This window comes from Pleurodeles waltl, chromosome 2_2, assembly GCF_031143425.1.
Source record: "Pleurodeles waltl isolate 20211129_DDA chromosome 2_2, aPleWal1.hap1.20221129, whole genome shotgun sequence".
In the NCBI taxonomy this organism is placed as follows: Eukaryota; Metazoa; Chordata; class Amphibia; order Caudata; family Salamandridae; genus Pleurodeles; species Pleurodeles waltl.
Genome location: NC_090439.1, coordinates 1,137,066,574 through 1,137,084,740, shown reverse-complemented (window position 1 = coordinate 1,137,084,740; position 18,167 = coordinate 1,137,066,574).

Here is an 18,167-nt window from a genome sequence, read left to right as displayed (position 1 = left end):
GCACGAGGGAGCTGCATCCCACATGGCCATGGAGGGCCACACCACGGACTCTGAATACACCAGTGGGACGGAGGGCGAGGGGAGCTTCACGGCGGTCACAGGATCAGCAACCAGCGACACGGACTCGTCCTCCGATGGGAACTCCCTTGTGGCGGTGGCAAAATCTGTGCCCCCCACTTCTACAGGTACAGCCGCCAGCCCCCTACCAGCACCGCCCTCCCAGCAGCCCCTCAGCCTTCGCCCCATGCCCGCTCACCCAGGAGGGTGGGCATCACCTTCGCCCCAGGCACCTCAGCCCCTGCCCCTGTCACCTCTGCTGCCCTCAGTGAGGAGGCCATTGACCTCCTCAGGTCACTCACTGTTGGGCAGTCTACCATTTTGAATGCCATCCAGGGTGTAAAAAAGGGAGTTGCAACACACTAATGCATTCCTGGAGGTCATTCATTCTGGTCAGGCTGCCCTTCATCGAACCCTGCAATCTCTGGCCTCAGCACTGATGGCAGCCATTGTCCCTGTCTCTAGCCTCCCCCCTCCAAATTCCTCCACCCAGACCCAATCCCCTGTACCCCAGCCTATCCCAAGCACACCATCAGACCAGCCTGCACACACGTCAACACACAAGGGAAGCTCAGGCAAACATAAGCACCACACATCCCACAGGCACTCACGCAAGCATCACACACATACAGACACAGCAACATCCACTGCCTACACTGTGTCCCCCTCCTCGTCGTCTCCCTCCCAGTGTCGTCTACACTCTCACCTGCATGCACTACCACTACAGCCACTAGGTCCCGCACCAGCACACCCACTACCACACCCCGCTCACCTGCACTCACCACCCCCACTACCATTTACACGTCCCCTGTGTCCTCTCCAAGTGTGTCTGTGATGCCCCCTCCCAAAGTACACAAACGCGGGCACACACCCACCCAACATCCATCCACCTCACGACAGCCTCCAGCGCATGCACCTGCACCCAAATCAACAAAAGTTACACCTCCTACAACCACCTCCTCTTCCTCCACTCCCAGACCCCCTCCAGCTACCCGTCCCAGTGTTCGTAAGAAACTTTTCCTGAGCAACCTTGACCTCTTTCCCACCACCCCCCCCCCTTCAATTCATAGGTCCCGTACTAGCACCTCAGCCAAAAAATCGCAGGTACCAGTGGTGCCTGTTAGAGGTATGTGGAGTGCACCGAGCACCAGGGCAGCCAGTGTGACACGGAGCCACAGCACAGCCAGTCCCCCCCTGTGAAGCACCAGAAGTTGGACAGTGCCCGACGGGAGAGGGGGAAGACTCCAGCCGGCAAAGCCGCTCACAAGGGTCCCGGGGGGACTGTCTACTCAGCTGTGACTCCTCCCAAGGTGGGGAAGGGGCAGAAGAAAGCGCCAAAGTCTGGGAAGAGCAGCACGGCGGAGAAGCCCGCCATCATCCCTGCTGCCCAGTAGGCCACCACCAGCCCCATCGTCACTGGCCAGGAGGCCACTGCCAGAGTCAGTGCCCAGGAGGGCAGCCCCATCGTCACTGGCCAGGAGGCCACCGCCAGAGTCCGTGCCCAGGACGGCAGTCCCATCGTCAGTGGCCAGGAGGCCACCGCCAGAGTCAGTGCCCAGGAGGGCCCCGGCAGCCACAGCCCCGCTGGGCAATGAGGGACCGCCATGGCGAACAACGCTGCACAGGTCAGAGACAGCAAAGTCAAGCACCGCTGAACAGGTCAGAGACAGCAAAGTCAAGCACCGCTGAACGGGGCAAGCACCGCTGAACAGGGCAAGCACCGCCAACTCAAGCACTGGTAGCCCATGTGCGGCAGAGGCAGTGACGGAACTGGGACCGTCACGGTGAGAGTGATGCACTCTGGGCACCAGTCCCCCTCCAGAACCAGCGGAGACCTGCATCCACTACCTCAGTCCTTGGCAGGATGAAGCATTCTGTGCACCAGTCCCTCTCCAGAACCAGTGGAGACTGTTATCGACTTGAGAGACTGTGGCTTTGCACTACCCAGGATGGAACAGTGGGCAATCCACCCACTGTATCGACTTGAGAGACTGTGGCTTTGCACTCCCTAGGATTGAACAGTGGGCACCCCACCCACTGTAGAGACTTGAGAGACTGTGGCTTTGCACTCCCCAGGACTGAACAGTGGGCAACCCACCCACTGTATCGACTTGAGAGACTGTGGCTTTGCACTCCCCAGGATTGAACAATGGTGCAACCCACCCACTGTATCGACTTGAGATACTGTGGCTTTGCACTCCCCAGGATTGAACAGTGGGCAACCCACCCACTGTAGAGACTTGAGAGACTGTGGCTTTGCACTCCCAAGGATACATCAATGGGCATGGAGCCCGTCGTGGATCGGGCGTGGTGCAGTCATCCGGCTGAGGTGCCCCCCCATTCCCTTCCCCCTGAGGTGCCTGTTGTATTTCTATCTGATGCCCCAGAAGTGTTCTCTCTGTTTTGCTCAGGTATTGTGTGTGGGCCTCGCCCATGCATTTTGGGCCCAGTGGTCCACAGACATTGAATGGTGCATTACCTGCACTACTAATCGTGATGTATATTTTGTTGAATGTGAAATTATATCTGTATTTATTTGCTTACTGTATTTTGATATATTACAATGGTTGCACTCATTTCCTTTTGTCTTTGCATTCTTCCGGGGGGTTTGGGGGTTGTTACTGTAATGTTTGGATATGCATTGGTGTGTGTGTTGTAGTGGGTGAGGGTCGGGGTGGGGGTGGGGGTGTTGCGTGTGTGTGTCCCTGACTTTTGCCTCCCCCTTCCCCTATGTCGTAGGTGCAGTACTCACCGTTGTCTTCGGCGCCAGCGTTGATGATGATCGTACAGGAGCAGGAAGACTATCGCAGGGAGTATTTGGAGTTCCGGTTCCATGGTGTCCTCCTTCCTCGTGGAGTGTGTAGAGGTGAGCGTTTTCCCATTGAAATGGCTGTTTCCGCCGTGTTTTTATCCACAGTGAATCCGCCCCGGAAAAGGTGGCGGATTGGTAGGTTGTGATACTGTGGGCAGTACTTTGTCTCCCGCCTGTCTGATGGCGGTGACCGCCGCGCTGTTTGTCTGTACCGCCATGGCGGTCGGAGTGTTAAAGTGGCTGTCTTTGTTGGCGGTTTCCGCCACAGTCATAATTCCCTTTTTTTTTTCACCAGCCTGTTTGCGGTCTTACCGCCGCTTTAACACCGTCCGCCAGGGTTGTAATGACCCCCAAAATGTATGAACTGGATTAGCTACCCAAGAATAAAACAATAAGGAGACTTATAGCTCCAAATACACTATACCTTTAAACAAAAAAAAGACTAGGCTTAATTTAAACAAATATATTAGTGAGTCATAGTGGGAATGGGTCAGTGAAAAAGTGCCTCTCTCTGTGCTACGCTCTCCATTCACATCAATTATCTAATAAGCGTATGAATCCCGCAAAAGCAAAACCAGCCTCCTAGTCTTTCTGTGAATTTCAGGTCATTGGTTTGAGTAAGAGCAATAGCAATTCTATGTCAGGACCGGAGGCTCAGATTACGCTTCTCTTTCTATGCTCTTTATTAATCAGCAGTCAATCAAAACTATTAAAACTAAAAAACTACATATCCTAAGAGTGGATATGTCATGTGACAACCATAGAGGAGGATGTCTATATAGTGTTGCCTCACACCAAGCAATTCCTCTTTCTTTCTCTGGAGCAACCGATCGGCTCGCTTACATATCCTGTGGAGTGGGAGCAGGGGAGCGAGGACGCGCGTGCCTCCGCGCAGTCCTCTTTTTGAGGCCGGTTGCAGTTTCAGTTTTCCCCAGGATTAGAGCCTCGCTTCTCCGAGCGTTCGGCTGACTGTCCCAGGGGATGTGTGAAGCTGTTTATAGCACGCTGTTGCCGGAGCTTATTTTCAGCACCCGGGGGCCTAATTATACACTCGTAAATCGGAGCGTTTCTTGTTTTCAGGCCGCATTTCTTCACGCTCGTAGCTCAGAGCGTTATTTCTCAGAACTCTACGAGTTCAAAGAAGAGTTTGACACTCTTTCATCAAGGCGTGTACTGATTTGAACTCGACGAGTTCACAGCGTTACACGCTTATAAATAGGAGCGTTGTGGAGTAATATATTTACATCTGTTAGAGACGGTAATTTTTTACGTCTCCTGACTGGCCCAAGCTCCCCATTTACACCCCAGTGCATGTACACTGGGGTTGCAAAAAAATTCTATTCAGGCTGGGCCTGAATTTACTGTGTCTGCTTCCAGGGCAGCTCCCTCCACTTTCTAAAAAATGATTTTTTTTGCCCTGCGTTCTATATTTACTACTGCTCCTTTGGAGCCCCTCTGCTGTGTCACAGCATGGCTGGCTATGAAGACCAAGCCGATGATGGTTATTATCTTGATGAACCGGCTGGTTCTTTTGAACAGGACTTGGTATACGCCCTGGACGCAGGGGTGCGTCACACAGTTAATCAAGCCTTGGTGCAGGCTATCAAACCCATTAAGCACCACCTTTTGGGTTTTGCGGAACAACAGGGCTGGGTAGCCCCGTCTGGCATTCAGTCCATTATGGAACCTTCACTATCTGCGGGCACCCAAGCCACTAAGCAGAGTAATAATCTGCATTCTGCGGACTTTGAAAGCCTCAGGAATATGGCCAGAGAACATGATTACAATTCAGGGTCGCAAAAGATAGCTACTAGTGACCCAGCTTCTTCTGCTTCCTCTGATCACTATTCGGAGCAGGTAGATTACCCCCCTTGGAAACGCAAGAAGAAGGCTCATCACCAGGAAGCTCCTACTCCTAGTGTCCTGACCTTTGAGACGGAAGACATTGTCCATCCCAGGTCTTCTCTGTGGCTGCCACCTCCTGAAGTAGCTGATTATGTGGAATCCCACATCAGGCATAGCTTTGATAAGGAGGTTCGCTCCAGGCTGCAGTCTGAATGCCCCAGAACGGATTTCCCCTCTAAGGTGACAGAGACCCCCGAATTAGATCCTACCTTGGTCACTTTTCTAAAAAAATCTGCCAAGAACCCAAAGAAGGGTATAGATCGAGCCTGGCGTGGGTGTCAGGATAAACTACTAGGGTGGTCATTACAACCCTGGCGGACGGTGTTAAAGCGGCGGTAAAACCGTCAACAGGCCGGCGGTAAAATAATTGCAATTACGACCGTGGCGGAAACCGCTAACAAAGACAGCCACGTTACGACTCCGACCACCACGGCGGTACAAACAAACAGAGTGGCGGTCACCGCCAACAGTCAGGCGGAAGACAATGTTCCGCCCACAATATTATGACAGGCCAATCCGCCACCTTTTCCGGGGCGGATTCACCGTGGATAAAAACACGGTGGAAACAGGAATTTCGAAGGGAAAACGCTCACCTCTACACACCCCACGAGGAACGAGGACACCATGGACCCGGAACTCCAAATTCTCCCTGCGATAGTCTTCCTGCTCCTCTACCAGGAGCACGAACGCTGGCGGCGAAGACCACAGTGAGTACTGCACCTATGACACAGGGGATGGGGGAGGGAAAAAACAGGGACACACACAAGCAACACCCCCACCCTCACCCACTACAACACACACAAATGCAAATCTATGCATCACAGTAACACCCCCCAAACCCCCCGGAAGAATGCAAAGACAATAGAAAATTAGTGTAACCATTGTAATATATTAAAAACAAGTAGCCAGAAATATATATGTACACCATGTACAAAATATATACCAAGCATAGTAGTCCAGGTAGTGCACTAAGATAGTCTGTGGAACACTGGGACCACACGGTATGGGCGAGGCCCACACAAGATCCCCGACCATGACGGAGAGAACACTGCAGGGGCATCAGAGAGCAAGAAAACAGGCTCAGGGGGAGGGAAAGGGGGGGAACCTCAGCCGCTTGAGTGCACAACGCCAAATCCACGAGGGGGCCACATGGGGAGTGCAAAGCCACAGTCTCTCAAGTCTCTATAGTGGGTGGGTTGCCCATTGTTCAATCCTGAGGAGTGCAAAGCCACAGTCTCTCAAGTGTATACAGTGGGTGGGTTGCCCACTGTTCCATCCTGGGGAGTACAAAGCCACAGTCTCTCAAGTCTCTACAGTGGGTGGGTTTCCCACTGTTCAATCCTGGGGAGTGCAAAGCCACAGTCTCTCAAGTCTATACAGTGGGTGGGTTGCCCATTGTTCCATCCTAGGGAGTGCAAAGCCACAGTCTCTCAAGTCTCTACAGTGGGTGGGTTGCCCACTGTTCAATCCTGGGGAGTACAAAGCCACAGTCTCACAAGTGGATGACAGTCTCCACTGGTTCTGGAGGGGGCTTTGTGTCCAGAGTGCTTCATCCTGTTAAGGACAGAGGTAGTGGATGTCAGTCTCCACTGGTTCTGGAGGGGGCATGGTGCCCATAGTGTTTCATCCTGCCAAGGACTGAGGTAGGGGATGCCTTTCTCCACTGGTTCTGGAGGGGGCTTTTTGCCCAGAGTGCTTCATCCTGTTAAGGACAGAGGTAGTGGATGTCAGTCTCCACTGGTTCTGGAGGGGGCATGGTGCCCAGAGTGCATCATACACCCGTGACGGACTCAGTTGCGTCAGTGCCCCTGCTGCTCATGGGCTAGCGGTGCTTGAGATGGCGGTGCCCTGTTCAGCGGTGCTTGAGATGGCGGTGCCCTGTGCAGCGGTGCTTCAGATGGCGGTGCCCTGTTCAGCGGTGCTTCAGATGGCGGTGCCCTGTTCAGCGGTGCTTCAGATGGCGGTGCCCTGTTCAGCGGTGCCTGAGATGGCGGTCTCCATTGCAGGGTCTCAGCTTCTGGCGGTCCTTCGTGGCCCAATGGGCCTTTTGCTGGCGGTCCTTCATGGCGCAGCTGGGCTTGTGCTGGCGTTGGCCTCCTGGGCAGCTGGGCTTGTGCTGGCGGTGGCCTCCTGGCCAGCTGTGCTGGTGCTGGCGGTGGCCTCCTGGGCAGCTGTGCTGGTGCTGGCGGTGGCCTCCTGGGCAGCTGTGCTGGTGCTGACGGTGGCCTCCTGGGCAGCTGGCTTGTGCTGGCCTCCTGGGCAGCTGTGCTGGTGCTGGCGGTGGCCTCCTGGGCAGCTGGGCTGGTGCTGGCAGTGGCCTCCTGGGCAGCTGGGCTGGTGCTGGCCTCCTGGGCAGCGGGGATGATGGCAATCTTCTCCGCTGTGCAGCTCTTCCCAGACTTGCCGGGTTTCTTGTGGCCCTTCCCCACCTTGGAAGGTGTCACAGCTGACTCCACACTCCCAACCGGACCCCTGGGAGTGGCTTTGGTGGCTGGAGTCTTCTCCCTATCCCGCCGGGCACTGGCCAACTTCTGATGCTTCACAGGTGGGGGACTGTCTGTGCTGTGGCTCCGTGCCACACTGGCTGCCCTGGTGGCCGGTGCACTCCACATTCCAGTGACTACAGGCACCACTGGTCCCGGAGATGTTGTGGCTGAGGTTCTAGTTCGGGACCTATGAGACGGACGGGGTGGGGGAGGTGTGGGAAAGAGGTCAAGGGTGGACAGGAAATGTTTTTTGGAGACACTGGGACGGGTAGCTGGAGGGGGTTTGGGAGTGGAGGAAGAGGTGGTGGTTGTAGGAGGTGTACGTTTGGTGACTTTGGGTGAAGGTGCATGCGCTGGAGGCTGTGGTGAGGTTGATGGCTGTTGGGTGGGTGTGTGTCTGCGTTTGTGTATCTTGGGAGGGGGCGTCACAGACACACTGGGAGAGGACAGAGGGGACGTGTGAATGGTAGTGGGGTGGTGACTGCACGTGAGCGGGGTGTGGTGGTGGATGTGCTGGAGAGGGACGTAGTGGCTGTAGAGGTACTGCATGCAGGTGTTAGTGTAGACGAGACTGGGAGGGAGGAGGGAGACGAGAAGGAGGGGGACACAGTGGAGGCAGTGGATGTTAGTGTGTCTGCATGTGTGTGATGCTTGCGTGAGTGCCTGTGGGATGTGTGGTGCTTATGTTTGCCTGAGCTTCCCTTGTGTGTTGACGTGTGTGCATGTTGGTCTGTAGGTGTGCTTGGGATAGGCTGAGGTACAGGGGATTGGGTCGGGGTTGAGGAAGTTGGAGGGGTTAGGGGGGAGGCTAGAGACGGGGACAATGACTGCCATCAGTGCTGAGGCCAGAGTCTGAAAAGATCGGTGAAGGGCTGCCTGACCAGAATGAATGCCTTCCAGGAATGCATTGGTTTGTTGCAACTGCCTCTCTACACCCTGGATGGCATTCAAAATGGTAGACTGCCCGACAGTGAGGGACCTGAGGAGGTCAATGGCCTCCTCACTGAGGGCAGCAGAGGTGACTGGGGCAGGGCCTGAGGTGCCTGGGGCGAAGGTGATGCCCACCCTCCTGCGTGAGCGGGCACGGGGCGAAGGCTGAGGGGCTGCTGGGAGGGCGGTGCTGGTGGGGGGGTGGCGGCTGTACCTGTAGATGCGGGGGCACAGATGTTGCCGCCACCACAAGGGAGCTCCCATCAGAGGACGAGTCTGTGTCGCTGGTGTCAGCTCCTGTCCTCGCCGTGGAGCTCCCCTCGCCCTCCGTCCCACTGGTGAATTCCGACTCCGTAGTGTCGCCCTCCATGGCCATGTGGGATGCAGCTCCCTCGTGCTCCGTTGCCACTGCTCCTCCACCTGATGATGCTAATGCACACAAGAACAGGGAGACCACAAAAAAGGGGGGAAGGCTGTAGAAAGACATGTTGAGTGCATGCATTACCGCTACCGTTGGCGGACACGACAGACACAGAAGCCCCCTGCACTACGCCGCGCTCTTGGGCTCCACTGTTCAATTTCTGGGAAATGGCCTACAAGGCTATGGATGACCTCTGCACACATAGATGACACAGGGGCATGACTACCTGTACTTGGCACTCTACAGAGGTGGGCTGGGGTGCCACATGCCCTGACATACGGAGGGGCCTTGCCTACGGAACTCGCCCTGGCCTAGGGAAACCCAGAGCCCTCCTCCCCCACCCGGATACCTCCACTGCGCGCAAAGTCAGCAGAATGAGAGTGCACTCACCCCCTTGTGTCTGCTGTGATGCCCTCAAGCGCCCATCCAACTCCTAGTAGGCGACCGCCAGGATCCTGAACATCAGGGGTGTCATGGTGCGACGGCCCCCCTCCCACGTTGGGAGGCCATCCCCAGCTGAGCCTCCACCGTCTTCTTGCTCCAGCGGCGAATGTCCTCCCATCTTTTCCGGCAGTGGGTGCTCCGTCTGTGGTAGACCCCCAGGGTCTGGACGTCCTTGCCGATGGCACGCCAAATATTATTCTTCTGGTGGGCGCTGACCTACATGAAATGTACAGGGGAAAAAGAGAAGTTATTACCAACTGCACCGTCAAACTGATTGGCCCCCATCCCTACCCTTGCCATGTGGCACATGCATTCACCGTCTTTCGTGCACGCAGCACTCTCCCCCCTTCCTTCTTACATCCAGCCCTCTCCACACAGGCATAGCCCATACACCATGCTCCCAGTGTACTTACCTGTTTGTCTGGAGGACCGTAGAGTAGCGTGTACTGGGGGAGGACCCCATCCACGAGTTTCTCCAACTCCTCCGATGTGAAGGCAGGGGCCCTTTCCCCAAACACTCGAGCCATTGTCTCTTCCAGACCGAGGTCACAGGAGCACTTGCAGTGTAGGTCCTCTCCTGTCGAAGATCAGGTATCGAGTGATTGAAGTGATGGAAAATGGCGGTGACGTCCGCGGCGGTGCATACCGTCACCGGCGGCGTACATCGCCATTGTCTCCTGGGACCCATAGGGTCCAATGTTAACCAATGCAGCATTGCGCTGCGGTCTTCGACCGCCTACCGCAACGGTGTACAACGCCAGCACAGTTACCTCACATCCCATTGTCCCACTTTACAGGTCAGGAGGCCGCCATTTCAGGGGCCCACATGACTTCATTTCCAACTGCGTCACTCATACCTAGGCCTAGACTCAACACACATACAGGCCACCTTTTGTGTATGATAGGTGTTCTGTGTAAACTGTGGGTACGTACCTCTGAGTTGTTTGACTCTGTGATCGCTGTTGTCCTTCATAGGCACCGTCCGCTGGGACATGTGAGGAGATGGCGGCATCGTCCGGTGTACCGACCGTTGGTGGACCTGTCGACATTGGAGGAGCGACATTTGATTATCACTTACAGGCTTGACCGTGCCACAATCCAGGAACTGTGTACCCAGTTGGAGCCAGACCTGATGTCAGCAATCCGCCATCCCACAGGAATCCCCCCTCAAATGCAGGTGCTGTCAGTGCTCCATTTCCTTGCAAGTGGTTCCTTTCAGACAACAGTGGCCATGGCATCAGGGATGTCCCAGCCTATGTTTTCCAACGTGTTGTCCAGAGTGTTGTCTGCCCTGTTGAAACACATGCGGAGCTACATTGTTTTCCCTCAGGTGGAGGATTTGCCTACAGTGAAAGGTGATTTTATGCCCTGGGACACATTTCCAACATCATAGGTGCCATTGATGGGACCCATGTGGCTTTGGTCACCCCCCCCACAGGAGTGAACAGGTGTACAGAAACCGGAAGAGTTATCATTCGATGAATGTACAGATGGTATGTTTGGCAGACCAGTACATCACCCATGTGAATGCCAAGTTCCCTCGCTCAGTGCATGACGCCTACATCCTGCGGAATAGCAGCATCCCTTATGTGATGGGTCAACTCCAGAGGCACCGTGTGTGGCTATTAGGTGAGCACCTGGAAGCAAGTCAGTGGGAATGGTTGTCTGGGTCTGGGGATATCCCTCCAGGTTAGTGCGTGTCTAACAGTTGTCCCTCACCATTTGCAGGTGACTCTGGTTACCCCAACCTGTCATGGCTACTGACCCCAGTGAGGAATCCCAGGACAAGGGCAGAGGAACGCTACAATGAGGCCCATGGGCGAACTAGGAGGGTGATCGAGCGGACCTTCGGCCTCCATATGACAGGTGGATCCCTATTCTACTCACCAAAGAAGGTGTGCCAGATCATCGTGGCCTGCTGTATGCTTCATAACTTAGCTTTGCGACTACAGGTGCCTTTTCTGCAGGAGGATGGTCCAGAGGGCAGTGTTGTTGCAGCTGTGGAGCCTGTGGACAGTGAAGACGAGGAAGCAGGGGAAGAAGACATGCACAACAGGGACTCAGTGATCCAGCAATATTTCCAGCGAGACACAGGTAAGAATACAGAGCTGCCTACTACATGTACTTTGACACTACTACCTCTCTACTGTGTGTCGTTTTCACCCAGTGTATGGTCACTGAGTTGTCACTTTCCCTTACGATTTCACAGATGTGGGTCCCACTGTGTGACATCTGCTTAGATTCCTCAAGGACTAGAGCTGTGTGACATAGGTATGTTGACATTACAATTGAAAGAGCATTTTGTTTACTGTAATTGCTAATACACTATTTCGAAACCACAGACAGACTCCAGATTGTTTTGTGTTTTAAGTGTGTTTATTTAAGTGCTCAATATTGGAGGGGGTAGTGAAATGGTGAGGGGTGATGGCGGAGGAATGTCCATGGCAGAGTCCAGTCTATTAGTCTCACAGGTGCATTGCCCATATGGGCATAGGAAGTGGAGCTGGGGCAGTTTCAGTATGGACAGGGTGACCAAGTGGGACAGTAGGATGACAATCAGGGTGGTCTCATTTCTTGGCGGGGGTCTTGGCATCGTGCTCTGTCTTTGTCCTGGATCTCAGGGACAGTTTTCGGGGTGGTTCTCCGTCTGCAGGGGGTGGGGTGCTGGTGTGGTGGTCCTGTGGCGGGGTGTCCTGTCCACTAGCACCGGCGGAGGTGGTGGGCAGTTCATCATCCATGCTATTGTCAGGGGCCCCTTGTAGTGCCACAGTGTCCCTCCTGGTGTTCACAAGTTCCTTCAGCACCCCTACGACGGTGCCCAGGGTGGAGCTCATGGTTCTGAGTTCCTCCCTGAAGCCCATATACTGTTCCTCCTGCAGGCGCTGGGTCTCCTGAAACTTGGCCAGTACCGTTGCCATCGTCTCCTGGGGGTGGTGGTAGGCTCCCATGATGGAGGAGAGGGCCTCGTGGAGAGTGGGTTCCCTTGGCCTGTCCGCCCCCTGTCGCACAGCAGCCCTCCCAGTTCCCCTGTGTTCCTGGGCCTCCGTCCCCTGGACCGTGTGCCCACTGCCACCGCCCCCAGGTCCCTGTTGTTGTTGGGGTGGTGGGTTATCCTGGCTTCCCTGTAGTGGTGGACACACAGCTGATTGACGTGTCCTGGGGACGGAGGTATGGGCCCGCTGGGAGGGTGCTGTGCTGGTGTTTCCAGAGGGTGGAAGGTCTGTAGTGGCCTGTGACTGTGTGATGGGAACCGACTGTCCCGAGGTCCCCGATGGTCCGGGCTGGTCATCTAGAGCCAGTTGGACAGAGGTGCTTTCATCACTGTGGGCCTCTTCTGTTGGTGATGTGGACATGTGTGGACCCTCCTGTCCGGTGACGTTGGGTAGGGGTCCTGCAAGGGTATGAAAGGATGGTTATTACATCTGTTTGTGTCATGGTGTGCAATGGGTGGGTGACCGTGTACCCCAGTGCTTGCATTCCTATGTGAGACCTTGTGTGAGGATGGTTTAGGGGGTTGTATGGGTATGTGCAGTGGGCATGCTTTAGTGATGGTTGTCCATGCTTTGTTGTTGCATGCAGGGCTTGGTGTTGGGATGAGTGGTTTGTGATATTGGGACATATGTGAGGAGTTGGGGTGCTGGGGGTGAGGGTGGGGGTATTTGATAGCATGCAGGTAGGGTGGGGGTTGTAATAGTTAAGATTTGACTTACCGGAGTCCATTCCCCCAGCTACTCCTGCGAGGCTCTCAGGATGCAGAATCTCCAAGACCTGCTCCTCCCATGTTGTTAGTTGTGGGGGAGGAGGTGGGGGTCCGCCGCCAGTCCGCTGAACCGCCAGGTGGTGTCTTGAGACCACGAAACGCACCTTCCCCCGTAGGTCGTAACACCTCTTCCTGATGTCCTCCCGATTTCTTGGGTGCTGTCCCACTGCGTTGACCCTGTCCACTATTCTTCGCCATAGCTCCATCTTCCTTGCAATGGAGGTGTGCTGCACCTGTGATCCGAATAGCTGTGGCTCTACCCGGACGATTTCCTCCACCATGACCCTGAGCTCCTCCTCCGAGAACCTGGGGTGTCTTTGCCGTGCTATGGGGTAGTGTAGGTGATGTGTGGGGTGGAGTGTGTGGTGATATGTGTGCTGATATGTAGTGGTGTGTAGTGTGAGGTGCGTGGAAGTTCTGTGGGTGATGATGTTGTGTGCCTGTGGATGCTGTTGTTCTTGCTGGTGCTCTCTCTCTGGCCTTCTCTCCGTAATTGTGGTCGTAGGGGTTTGTGGGTGATGTGGGTGTGTGTTTTATATTGTAATGGGTGTGTGGGAGTGATGTGTGTATGTGTATCAGGTGTGTGTATTTTGAATTGTCCAATGTGGCTGTGTTTTGTAGATGTGTGTGTATTTTGAGCGCTGCGGTGTGTACCGCCAATGGAATACCGTGGTTGAAAGACCGCCGCGTGGATTCGTGTGTCGTGATAGTGTTGGCGTATTTCTGTTGGCGTGACGGTGGAGGTTTTGTTTTCGCCAGTTTATCACTGACCTTTGGTGTGGGTGACTTGTGTGGGTGACTGAATTTTGGCAGATTCCGAAATGTGGGTCATAATAGCTGTGGCGGAGTTCCGCGGCCGCGGCGGTGTGTTGGCGGTCTTCTGCACGGCGGTAAGTGGCTTTTACCGCCAATGTTGTAATGACCGCCTAGATGTTTCCGGCCCGCTAACAAAGATTTTGGAGTTGGCTTTTCAAGCCAAGGAATCAGGAGAGGCTATTACCCCTGATATTCTGGTAGGATGGGCTCAAAGAGCGCTCTGCTTCCTGGGCATTGCCAAAAGCGCCATATCTTTGGTGCGCCGTCGCTCCATTCTGATGAAGTTGGACCCCAAGTTGGCTTACTTGGCTTCCTCTGAATCAGGCCCTATGGCTCAGGGTTTGCTGTTTGGTTCTCCCTTTATAAAAGAGCTTTTGAAATTTGTTGCAACCTATGCGAGTTTGGACAAGGCCCAAGGTTCAGTCAGATGTGTACTGCATCCACTTTTTCGAGGGGCCGGACGCTACAGAGGGCGTGCCTTTGGCCGCTTCAACCAGCAAGGCCCTCAACGTGGTTACTACCATCAAGGAAGAGGTGGTTTTCAGGAATATGACTCCTCCTCTTCAACCTTCTACCCATCACGACCAAGATCTGGCTGTTCCAGGTTCTGCAGAGGGAGATCCAAAGGCCACCAATCTTTCTCCCAGGAGTCAGGAACCATAGGTGAGATTGATTGCAAGTTCAAATGTAATGTTGGGGGGCAGAACTCAGAATTTTCTACAGGCATGGGGTCTAATTACTTCAGATGCTTGGGTCTTAGAGACTGTGCAGGGGTTCAAACTAGAATTTTACGAGTTCCCGTTTCAACAGTGCCCACCTCGCCCAGCATATTTTTCCTTTCAAGCATGCAGTTTCATTTCCGCAGAGGTTTCTGCGCTGATAGCAAAAGGCGCCATTGTCAAGGTTCCCAAACACCCTTCCGGTTTTATCAGTCCTGTGTTTCTAGTGGACAAAAAAGGGGGTGGTTCACGCCTGGTCCTGAACTTAAAAGACTTCACCGGTTTCTTAATGTAGCGTCATTTCAAGATGGAGGGCATTCACTTGTTGAGAGACATTCTCCAAGAGGGAGACTGGATGGTATGTTTAGACTTAAAGGATGCTTACCTGACCATTCCTATTTTTCCTCCGCATCAGAGATTTCTTCAATTCCTTTGGGAAGACACAGGTTCTTCCTTTTGGCCTGTCTTCTGCCCCCTGGTGCTTCACGAAGGTGATGCGACCGGTGGTAGAGTCTCAGCCCTCTCAGGCGGTTTGTCTAATAATATACCTAGACGACATTTTAATTATAGCCTAGAACCAAGACCTTCTTCTTTCCCATCTGGTGTGGACTGTGTCTTTGCTTCAGAGTTTGGGTTTTATAATCAATGCCCAGAAATCCATTCTAACCCCGTCACAACAGATGGATTTTCTGGGTTTCCAGATAGACTCCATTCGGTCTCAATTGGTACTTCCTTCGGGGAAGATTCATTCAATCAAGAGAGAGTTGAGATCTCTACTATCCAAACAGACTGTATCATTGAGGGCGATTGCTCGCATGGTGGGCCTGCTCTCTTCTTCGATCCAATCGATATTCCCGGCTCCTCTTCATTACAGAGCCCTTCAACGATTGAAAATCTCCCATATTCAAAAAGGCCTCAGTTATGCGGACCACGTTCTCCTCTCCGAGGAAGCTCGTTCAGCGATGACTTGGTGGTTGGAGCACATGGAGGCATGGAACCGCAGAGCTATATTCAGCTCATCCCCGGATGTAGTGATAGAGTCAGATGCCAGTCGTTGGGGTTGGGGAGCCCGTTGCGGATCAGTCTCCACGGGAGGCCGATGGTCCAACACAGAACTGAATCTTCACATCAATTGTTTGGAGCTTCTGGCAGGCTTGTTTGCGATCAAGACTCTCTCCCCCATAAAGGCGAACTGTTGTATCCTTCTACGCATGGACAATATCTCGGCTGTGAGATATGTCAACAAATTGGGGGGAACCCGCTCCCGCATTTTAGCAGAGATTGCCAAGGAATTTTGGCACTTCTGCCTTCAACACAGGATATCAGTCATTGCGGGGTATCTTCCAGGGACCAGCAACCTTGTTGCGGACTGTAACTCGCAGCATTTGAGAGATTACAGCGATTGGAGACTGCACTCCAGAGTTTTACGGACTCTCTTTGCCCGGTGGGGTCCTTTCTCGATAGATCTATTTGCGTCCCGCCTCAATTGGCGGATCAAACGCTTTGTCAGTTGGAAACTGGACCCGGAAGCATCGGCCACGGATTCCTTCCTTCAGAACTGGTCTCAGGAACAGGGGTACGTCTTTCCTCCTTTCCTGATGATTCCCAGAGTGTTGGCACAGATCAGACGTCAGCATGCGGATCTGGTTCTGCTGACCCCTCTTTGGGGTCTCAGGCCTGGTTTCCGCTAGCAATGGAGTTGAGTTGCGACCATCCGATCTTACTTCCTTTCAGGAAGAACCTTCTCCAGGACCCTCTGGGCTTTACACATCCATTGATTCTGTCAGAACAATTATCCCTGGTGGCGTGGCGTCTTTCAGGGAAAGATGGAGTGTCCCAGGACTTTTGCAGGAATCTTCCAAATTAATTTCGAGTTCCTGGTCCTCCAATACACACAAGAGATACACTTCTGCTTGGAAACGCTGGAGTGCTTGGTGTAGTGCTCGGGGTTCAAATTCTTCTTCAGCGGATTGCTGTCTGGTCCTAAATTTTTTATCTTCTTTAGCTGCATCAGGTCTAGTTTATCGATCAATTAATAATTATCGATCTGCTATTTTGGCGGGGCATTTGCCTATTGAGGGCAAACCTATTGGGGAACTTCCCATTGTTTGTAAATTAATGAGAGGTATTAGATTTTCTAATCCTCTTTGCCCTCGCTGCTCTTCCCTTTGGGATGTGAACATTATCCTATGTTTTTTAGAATCATGGCCCCCTAATAGACTTTTATCTAGAAAGCAGCTTTCGGCCAAGCTTACGATGTTGTTATGTTTAATTTCTTGTAAGAGAGTCTCAGATGTTAGAGCTCTGGATTTAACAGGAAGGGAGTTTTCTCCTGATGGAGTGACTTTTTCCATTTCGCTTAGCATTAAATGTAACTTGAAATCGGTATCTTATCCCAGTTTTGTGGACAATCCCAAACTTTGTGTGGTTCAGTGTCTCAGAGCTTATGAGGTGAGTACAGAAGAATTTTGTTCTGATATGGGAGGGGAATTGCTCATTTCCTTGGTTAAACCTTATCACCCTGTTTCATCAGCCACGCTGGCTAGATGGATGAGATGGTTACTGAATAAAGCAGGCAATGATATATAAAAATTTGGTGCTCATTCATCCAGAGGTGCTATGGCTTCGAAGTCTTTTGCTCTGAGCTCACGTTTAGAAGACATTCTAAGGGCAGCAGACTGGTCTTTCCTTTCTACGTTTAAAACATTCTACTGTAAACCTATTGTGGATATTGCATCGGTGGTGGTGAATCAGCTTTGAACAAGCATAATCTGAGCCTCCGGTCCTGAAATAGAATTTAAAAAAATTCTAGCATTTGCGTTAAGAATTTTTCAATTCTATTAAGGACACGGAGGAGAGGATTATCCCACCCGCACTGTTTTATATGTTATTTTGTTATACATCTTGATATTATACGTTTTTTATAGACAAGTGTTTTGTATTTCAGTGCTATCCCACCCTTTTTGATAGTATGTTTAAGGATCATTCCATGAGGTTCAGTTTTTATGGTATGATGTTTTCTCTTTTTCTAGGAAATGAAGAGAAGTAATTGTCAATTCGTTCTGTCATTGTTTCAAGTTTCCATGATGGATGAGGTCTCTTCTTCGGTTATCCAGGACTTCATCTTCGAAGGATTTGTTTCTGGCTTCATGTTTAAGACTATGACTTTCAATTCTATGTCAGGACCGGTGGCTCAAATTGTGCTTCTCTTTCTATGCTTTAATAAACACAGCAGCCAATCAGAGAAGATGTTATTGAACCAAAACATATCCCAGAGTTCAAAGGATAAACAATAACCATGGATAACACATAGTCTATATAAACTTCAGAAGCAATGGAACTTTCCCTTTCTTTGCTGCTTCCGCAGGCACTTAAGTACATTGCTCCGTTTAGTTTTTCCTTCAGTGCTGTTTATTGCCGGTTTTCTAATTAGCGCTTGTTTTTTCTTCGCGCTGTGTGTAAGTGGAGTGGGAGCGGGAGCATTTTTCAGGATATTTCCCATCTCTGAGGTTCTCCCTCCGTCGGTAGAGACTGATCGGCGCTAGTTTTTTTCCCTTGGCTTCACACGCGCGCACACTGGCATGCGCATGCTTGCTTGTTTTGTTCTGGCGCCCGTTTCAAAATTCCAACGGCGCGGCCAGAGAACGAGACAGCGCGGGTGCTCTGGACCTATTCCCCCTCCCGGCAGTGATAATTTCCAATGTTTTTCAGCCTTCTGAATGCGGTACACTTGCGCCAGGCTTATATTTAAGTGGAATTTTCCTGACCCCCTCTACCTCGCTCGCTGACGCCCTGAGTTCACGGTGGTGACCAGGGT